The sequence below is a fragment of the Oncorhynchus gorbuscha genome, unplaced genomic scaffold (genome assembly GCF_021184085.1).
Source record: "Oncorhynchus gorbuscha isolate QuinsamMale2020 ecotype Even-year unplaced genomic scaffold, OgorEven_v1.0 Un_scaffold_861, whole genome shotgun sequence".
NCBI classification, from domain to species: domain Eukaryota; kingdom Metazoa; phylum Chordata; class Actinopteri; order Salmoniformes; family Salmonidae; genus Oncorhynchus; species Oncorhynchus gorbuscha.
The window spans coordinates 285,001-294,700 of record NW_025745848.1 but is presented as its reverse complement, the minus strand read 5'-3'; the positions used below and the strand labels follow the sequence as shown (position 1 = coordinate 294,700).

The following is a 9,700-nucleotide window of genomic DNA, read 5'->3' as shown; positions in this document are numbered from 1 at the left end:
AGTCTGTCCTCTGATGCAGATTGAAGACCCTCCTCTCCTCAGAGAGCTGCTGTCGAGAGAGAGAGAGAGAGAGCTCTCCTCTCCTGCTAGAATAGCTTTACTCAGAGTCAGAGCCACTTCCTGTGTTCAGCTTTCAGTCATACTTCCTCTCTTTCAACTCAGTCAGCAGCCTTACACACACGCTCACGCTCGCTCTGTCACACACACACGCGACCCCCCCCCCTTTGCATTGTGTAGGCTAATGCTTTGACTCATATGCCAATTTAATACAGTTTGCAGATACAGTCACAGTCCAAACAGCTCCTAGACACACAGATACTGTACTCTATTCATCTCCAGATACTGTACTCTCTTCATCTCCAGATACTGTACTCTATTCATCTCCAGATACTGTACTCTATTCATCTCCAGATACTGTACCCTCTTCATCTCCAGATATTGTACCCTCTTCATCTCCAGATACTGTACCCTCTTCATCTCCAGATACTGTACTCTCTTCATCTCCAGATACTGTACTCTCTTCATCAATGATACTGTACTCTATTCATCTCCAGATACTGTACTCTATTCATCTCCAGATACTGTACCCTCTTCATCTCCAGATACTGTACTCTCTTCATCTCCAGATACTGTACTCTCTTCATCAATGATACTGTACTCTCTTCATCTCCAGATACTGTACTCTCTTCATCTCCAGATACTGTACTCTTCATCTCCAGATACTGTACCCTCTTCATCTCCAGATACTGTACCCTCTTCATCTCCAGATACTGTACTCTCTTCATCTCCAGATACTGTACTCTCTTCATCTCAGATACTGTACTCTCTTCATCTCCAGATACTGTACTTCATCAATCCAGATACTGTACTCTCTTCATCTCCAGATACTGTACTCTCTTCATCAATGATACTGTACTCTCTTCATCTCCAGATACTGTACTCTCTTCATCTCAAGATACTGTACTCTCTTCATCTCCAGATACTGTACTCTCTTCATCTCCAGATACTGTACTCTCTTCATCTCCAGATACTGTACTCTCTTCATCTCCAGATACTGTACCCTCTTCATCTCCAGATACTGTACCCTCTTCATCTCCAGATACTGTACTCTCTTCATCTCCAGATACTGTACTCTCTTCATCAATGATACTGTACTCTCTTCATCAATGATACTGTACTCTCTTCATCTCCAGATACTGTACTCTCTTCATCTCCAGATACTGTACTCTCTTCATCTCCAGATACTGTACTCTCTTCATCTCCAGATACTGTACTCTCTTCATCTCCAGATACTGTACTCTCTTCATCTCCAGATACTGTACTCTCTTCATCAATGATACTGTACTCTCTTCATCTCCAGATACTGTACTCTCTTCATCTCCAGATACTGTACTCTCTTCATCTCCAGATACTGTACTCTCTTCATCTCCAGATACTGTACTCTCTTCATCTCCAGATACTGTACTCTCTTCATCAATGATACTGTACTCTCTTCATCTCCAGATACTGTACTCTCTTCATCTCCAGATACTGTACTCTCTTCATCTCCAGATACTGTACTCTCTTCATCTCCAGATACTGTACTCTCTTCATCTCCAGATACTGTACTCTCTTCATCTCCAGATACTGTACTCTCTTCATCTCCAGATACTGTACTCTCTTCATCAATGATACTGTACTCTCTTCATCTCCAGATACTGTACCCTCTTCATCTCCAGATACTGTACTCTCTTCATCTCCAGATACTGTACTCTTCATCCAGATACTGTACTCTCTTCATCTCCAGATACTGTACTCTCTTCATCTCCAGATACTGTACTCTCTTCATCTCCAGATACTGTACCCTCTTCATCTCCAGATACTGTACTCTCTTCATCTCCAGATACTGTACCCTCTTCATCTCCAGATACTGTACTCTCTTCATCTCCAGATACTGTACTCTCTTCATCTCCAGATACTGTACTCTCTTCATCAATGATACTGTACTCTCTTCATCAATGATACTGTACTCTCTTCATCTCCAGATACTGTACTCTCTTCATCTCCAGATACTGTACTCTCTTCATCAATGATACTGTACTCTCTTCATCTCAGATACTGTACTCTCTTCATCTCCAGATACTGTACCCTCTTCATCAATGATACTGTACTCTCTTCATCTCCAGATACTGTACTCTCTTCATCTCCAGATACTGTACTCTCTTCATCTCCAGATACTGTACTCTCTTCATCTCCAGATACTGTACTCTCTTCATCTCCAGATACTGTACCCTCTTCATCTCCAGATACTGTACCCTCTTCATCTCCAGATACTGTACCCTCTTCATCTCCAGATACTGTACCCTCTTCATCTCCAGATACTGTACCCTCTTCATCTCCAGATACTGTACCCTCTTCATCTCCAGATACTGTACTCTCTTCATCTCCAGATACTGTACGCTCTTCATCTCCAGATACTGTACCCTCTTCATCTCCAGATACTGTACCCTCTTCATCTCCAGATACTGTACCCTCTTCATCTCCAGATACTGTACCTCTCTTCATCTCCAGATACTGTACCCTCTTCTTCATCTCCAGATACTGTACTCTCTTCATCTCCAGATACTGTACTCTCTTCATCTCCAGATACTGTACTCTCTTCATCTCCAGATACTGTACTCTCTTCATCTCCAGATACTGTACTCTCTTCATCTCCAGATACTGTACTCTCTTCATCTCCAGATACTGTACCCTCTTCATCTCCAGATACTGTACTCTCTTCATCTCCAGATACTGTACTCTCTTCATCTCCAGATACTGTACTCTCTTCATCTCCAGATACTGTACTCTCTTCATCAATGATACTGTACTCTTCATCTCCAGATACTGTACTCTCTTCATCAATGATACTGTACTCTTCATCTCCAGATACTGTACTCTCTTCATCTCCAGATACTGTACTCTCTTCATCTCCAGATACTGTACTCTCTTCATCTCCAGATACTGTACCCTCTTCATCTCCAGATACTGTACCCTCTTCATCTCCAGATACTGTACCCTCTTCATCTCCAGATACTGTACTCTCTTCATCAATGATACTGTACTCTCTTCATCTCCAGATACTGTACTCTCTTCATCTCCAGATACTGTACTCTCTTCATCAATGATACTGTACTCTCTTCATCTCCAGATACTGTACTCTCTTCATCTCCAGATACTGTACTCTCTTCATCTCCAGATACTGTACTCTCTTCATCTCCAGATACTGTACTCTCTTCATCAATGATACTGTACTCTCTTCATCTCCAGATACTGTACCCTCTTCATCTCCAGATACTGTACCCTCTTCATCTCCAGATACTGTACCCTCTTCATCTCCAGATACTGTACCCTCTTCATCTCCAGATACTGTACCCTCTTCATCTCCAGATACTGTACTCTCTTCATCAATGATACTGTACTCTCTTCATCTCCAGATACTGTACTTTCTTCATCTACTTCTCCATCCAACAATGCACAAAAGTCTGTACTATACAAGTATGCTGCAATGACTATACCATGACTAAACATTAAGAACACCTTGCTAATACTGACTCTACCAAACATTAAGAACACCTTACAAATACTGACTCTAGCAAACATTAAGAACACCTTACTAATACTGACTCTAGCAAACATTAAGAACACCTTACTAATACTGACTCTAGCAAACATTAAGAATACCTTACTAATACCGACTATAGCAAACATTAAGTATACCTTACTAATACTGACTCTAGCAAACATTAAGAATACCTTACTAATACTGACTCTAGCAAACATTAAGAACACCTTACTAATACTGACTCTACCAAACATTAAGAACACCTTACTACTGACTCTACCAAACATTAAGAATACCTTACTAATACTGACTCTAGCAAACATTAAGAACACCTTACTACTGACTCTACCAAACATTAAGAATACCTTACTAATACTGACTCTACCAAACATTAAGAATACCTTACTAATACTGACTCTAGCAAACATTAAGAACACCTTACTAATACTGACTCTACCAAACATTAAGAACACCTTACTAATACTGACTCTACCAAACATTAAGAACACCTTACTAATACTGACTCTACCAAACATTAAGAACACCTTACCAATACTGACTCTACCAAACATTAAGAACACCTTACAAATACTGACTCTACCAAACATTAAGAACACCTTACAAATACTGACTCTACCAAACATTAAGAACACCTTACAAATACTGACTCTACCAAACATTAAGAACACCTTACTAATACGGACTCTACCAAACATCTACAAGGTGTAGAAAGTGTTCCACAGAGTCTAATGACTCTTATGCTTCCCACAGTCAAGATGGCTGGGTGTCCTTTGGGTGGTGGCCCATTCTTTATACACACAGGAAACTGTTGAGTGTGAAAACCCCAGCAGCGTTACAGTTCTTGACACAAACTGGTATAACCTGGCTCCTACTAGCATACCCTGTTCAAAGACACATCTTCTGCCTTGGTCATTCACCCTCTGAATGGTACACAGTCCATGTCTCAACTGTCTCAGGGCTTTCAAAACATCCTTGTTTAACCTGTTTCCTCCTCTTCATCTACACTGATTGAAGTGGATTTAACTAGTGACATCGATAAGGGATCATAGCTTGGATTCACTTGGTCAGTCTGTCACGTTCTTAATGTTTTGTAAGCTCAGTGTACAAGTATGCCTTGTGAGTATTAATGTTACTACCTCCTTGGATTCACTTGGTCAATCTGTCACGTTCTTAATGTTTTGTAAGCTCAGAGTACAAGTATGCCTTGTGAGTATTAATGTTACTACCTCCTTGTTCAGACTATCAGGAAGCTGAAGTGAATATGAATATCGCCCACAAACACCCTCGCCGCCATGTGCTTGAGCTGAGTTGGTCACGTGGGTTGGTTACTCAGGAAGTGAAGGAAGCTTCCTGTCTTCCTGCAGACCTGTCTATTGCAGGACGAGAGGCTCGCTCTCATAGCCAGAGATTACATGAAGACATTTTAAAACTCTGTGTTATAGCTCTGGAGACAAACATCTTGCCATTTACAGTACATCTCTGAAACATGCAGTTACCCTCCAGCTATCCATCCACAACGCACAGGCCAGTTTGGCTGTTACCTCCTGAACTGAGGAATGGAGCAACAGACCAGGGAAGACTCAACTCTAAACAAGGTTCACTACTGTAACAGACCAGGGAAGACTCAACTCTAAACAAGGTTCAGTACTGTAACAGACCAGGGAAGACTCAACTCTAAACAAGGTTCAGTACTGTAACAGACCAGGGAAGACTCAACTCTAAACAAGGTTCACTACTGTACCAGACCAGGGAAGACTCAACTCTAAACAAGGTTCAGTACTGTAACAGACCAGGGAAGACTCAACTCTAAACAAGGTTCAGTACTGTACCAGACCAGGGAAGACTCAACTCTAAACAAGGTTCAGTACTGTACCAGACCAGGGAAGACTCAACTCTAAACAAGGTTCAGTACTGTAACAGACCAGGGAAGACTCAACTCTAAACAAGGTTCAGTACTGTAACAGACCAGGGAAGACTCAACTCTAAACAAGGTTCAGTACTGTAACAGACCAGGGAAGACTCAACTCTAAACAAGGTTCAGTACTGTAACAGACCAGGGAAGACTCAACTCTAACCAAGGTTCAGTACTGTAACAGACCAGGGGACACATCACTCTGAAGCAGGTTCAGTACTGTAACAGACCAGGGAAGACTCAACTCAGACCAGGGACATCTGGGCAAGGTTCAGTACTGTAACAGACCAGGGAAGACTAACTCTAAACAAGGTTCAGTACTGTACCAGACCAGGGAAGACTCAACCAGCCTCTAGGAACACATCACTCTGAAGCAGGTTCAGTACTGTAACAGACCAGGGACGGCCTCTAGGGAAACAAGGCTCAGTACTGTACCAGACCAGGGGACTCAACTCTAAGAAAGGTTCAGTACCAGTTTAACCACTGGAATGTTAATACTAAGGGCCAGGTTTGAATGAGGTGAGTGCCTCTGGTGAAAGGTAGTGCCACTCTGGCCAGGTTGACAGATATTGGAGCACCTTTGCTAGTCCGATTCCATGAAACACCATAACTGGTGAAAGGGTAGTGCCTACTATGGGCCTGGTGAAAGGTAGTGCCCTATGGGCCTGGTGAAGTGGTAGTGGCCCTATGGGCCTGGTGAAAGGTAGTAGTCCACTATGGGCCTGGTGAAAGGTAGTGCCCTATGGGCCTGGTGAAAGGTAGTCCACTATGGGCCTGGTGAAAGGTAGTCCACTATGGGCCTGGTGAAAGGTAGTCCACTATGGGCCTGGTGAAAGGTAGTCCACTATGGGCCTGGTGAAAGGTAGTCCCATGGGCCTGGTGAAAGGTAGTCCACTATGGGCCTGGTGAAAGGTAGTCCACTATGGGCCTGGTGAAAGGTAGTCCACTATGGGCCTGGTGAAAGGTAGTCCACTATGGGCCTGGTGAAAGGTAGTCCACTATGGGCCTGGTGAAAGGTAGTCCACTATGGGCCTGGTGAAAGGTAGTGATCTATGGGCCTGGTGAAAGGTAGTGCCCTATGGGCCTGGTGAAAGGTAGTCCACTATGGGCCCGCCTCCTGAGTGGCGCAGTGGTCTAAGGCAGTGCAAACTGTGCCACTGGAGACTCTGGGTTTCGAGTCCAGGCTGTGTCGCAGTCGGCCGCGATCGGGAGGCCCATGGGGCGGCGCACAATTGGCACAGCGTCGTCTGGGAGGGTTTGGCCAGCAGGGATGTCCTTGTCCCATCACTCACTAGCGACTCCTGTGGGGGGCCGGGCGTAGTGCACGCTGACACAGTCACCAGTCAAGAAGCAGTGCGGCTTGTCAAGAAGCAGCGTGGCTTGGCTGGGTTGTGCCTTCACCTTTCCCAAGTCTGTATGGGAGTTGCAGCTATGAGACAAGACTGTAACTACCAATTGGATACAATGAAAACGGGAGAAAAAGGGGTCACATTTTTAAAAATGTTATAAAAAATAAATATTGATAAAAAATAAGTTTGTGCACTATATTGGGCCGTTTGTTTGTACTACGAATGTCTGCGTGTCAATGAGTCAATGTCCACTATGCCTCAGATGACATTTCAGAGCTGTGGGAAAGTCTGCATTCCTTGGCTACAGTGACGAGTGACCATAAAAAGTCATAAAGCTGTCTGTGATGTGAATCGTAAAGCCAACCGCTGTATGGTTTGGTACAGTATAAACAGATATTGGTTTACTGCACTCTACGGTAGTGTGTGTGTGTGTACACGAGGTATACTGACTGACTGTGTGAGCTGCACAACATCCACGAGCGCAGGTTACATAATGAAAGCTACGGTAATAGCAATAACTCAATGACTTTAAAACTCAGATGAGGCTTTTTTCTTCTTCTCATCGTGCAAGTATCCATGCCAACGCAGACTTCATAACCACCAAGCAGAGAATAACGCGTGATGCCGTCTGATACAACTCGAAACAAATGGAATACAAAAAATAAAAACAGAGATATCATAACATAACGCTACCGTGTTTCCATTTGTCCTCAAAAAAATGTTTTATAAGCAAGGGTGTCGCAACAGATGTGACCACTCAAGGTGTTGCTGCTGCCATCTCATCCATTGCAAACATGTTTTGAAATTCAGTTATTTGCGCAATTATAATTGAGAATCCCAAAACTTTGACAAATCGATCTAGTACTCAAGTTTAACATAACATAAACATCGACCTACTTGTGGAGACAGTATGAGCCACTCCTTCGCCGTAAACACAACTTTAGCTCAGGATTTCCGCTTCATCGGGGTTTCCACATTGTACCCGGAACTTTTAAATTATATGCATACAATCAAGAGTGCAATTTGATGTTTTATCAATCTGCCATCCCTCTATAACTTACGTTTCTGTCCAAATCTTCGAGCGTTGTGTTTGTCATGTCGCTCGAAAGACTGTTTTCGTAAAACCGACTGGGAGAATGTAATGCTTCTCTCGCTCCAATCCGGGGCCTTTGCGGTGATGCAATATTTCCAGATGTGCAACTTGTCCAAGTTTGAACAGTTGGTTCTGTGTATAAAGACGTTTACTGATGAGAGGAGAACAGAACAGTGTTGACTACTGGAAAATCTCAAATAATACGTTAAAATAAGGTAATTTAATAATTTATTCAACAGAAAGAGGACCCAGGCGCACAGTTTATCTTCTTAATGGAGAAAATGACATGTACAAATATTTAACCAGAGTTTATGCCGTTCCTGTCAATGTAAAAAACACAATACAAAGAGACAGGCTTATCTGGAAGTTGATTTTATTTTTTTACATCTAACCAAATCTAAAAATAGAACCATGATGACATTTGGCAGAAGGAGGAGAGAAAACCCTAACATCGGACAAGATAAAACATCATGTAGTTTCCCAGCATCCCCTGCACTGTCATCTTTATTGAATAAGCAACAGCACATCCACAAGACTGGACCACTTCTAAATCAAAGTTGAGAAACTCATTCAAACTGATCTTCTGATCGTCAATAATGATCATGCACCAACGGCGAGATGCACTACCAGCTGCTTGTGACCTCCCTCATCCACAGTGCCATAATGTGACCCTCCACCCATAATGTGACCTCCCTCATCCACAGTGCCATAATGTGACCTCCCTCGTCCACAGTGCCATAATGTGACCTCCCTCATCCACAGTGTCATAATGTGACCTCCCTCATCCACAGTACCATAATGTGACCTCCCTCATCCACAGTGCCATAATGTGACCTCCCTCATCCACAGTGCCATAATGTGACCTCCCTCATCCACAGTACCATAATGTGACCTCCCTCATCCACAGTGCCATAATGTGACCTCCCTCATCCACAGTACCATAATGTGACCTCCCTCATCCACAGTGCCATAATGTGACCTCCCTCATCCACAGTGCCATAATGTGACCTCCCTCATCCACAGTGCCATAATGTGACCTCCCTCATCCACAGTACCATAATGTGACCTCCCTCATCCACAGTGCCATAATGTGACCTCCCTCATCCACAGTGCCATAATGTGACCTCCCTCATCCACAGTGCCATAATGTGACCTCCCCCATCCACAGTGCCATAAGAGTGCCAGAGTGCTCCCAATCAGAGCCATTATGCAGAGTTTGTTAAACCAACATACTCTGCATCCTTCGTTCCACGTGAGGAAGGATGGTTAGAAATAAAGGAATCACCTCGTTAGGTAGGTTAACCATCGTTCCTTAAACACGATCCATCAAGTCACAGACAGCTGACAGCGGGACACCTTCTCAACACCGAGTGCCGTGAATGTCCATATTTTCAACTGTAATCTCCATGCACAAAAGAAGCTAACAATAACAACACCTCACTGGACCAGTTACATTCAATCAACGATCCAATCAATCGATTGATTGTCATTTCCAGATGAGTCGGGGTAGAGGCACAGCAGACAAGTGTCAGAGCGAGTGGGAGAACCAGGGTGTGGCCAGAGCACGATGACTCCGGCTAGGCCTCTCCTTTAGCCCTGCATGCTCAGCTCAATGAGGCGTCCAGCGAACACTCCCATGGTGCCGATGATACACACAGCCATGAACACACACAGCAAGATGTGATCCAGGACCATGGCTACAAACTTCCACTCCTCAGCAGCCTGAGAGAGGAGGGAGGAGA

General features: G+C 43.7%; 1 pseudogene; it reads right to left on the bottom strand.

Moving 5' to 3' along the window:
- Positions 1–8,309: 8,309 nt before the first annotated feature.
- LOC124020599 overlaps positions 8,310–9,700 on the bottom strand; it is an 18,802-nt pseudogene continuing 17,411 nt past the window's right edge.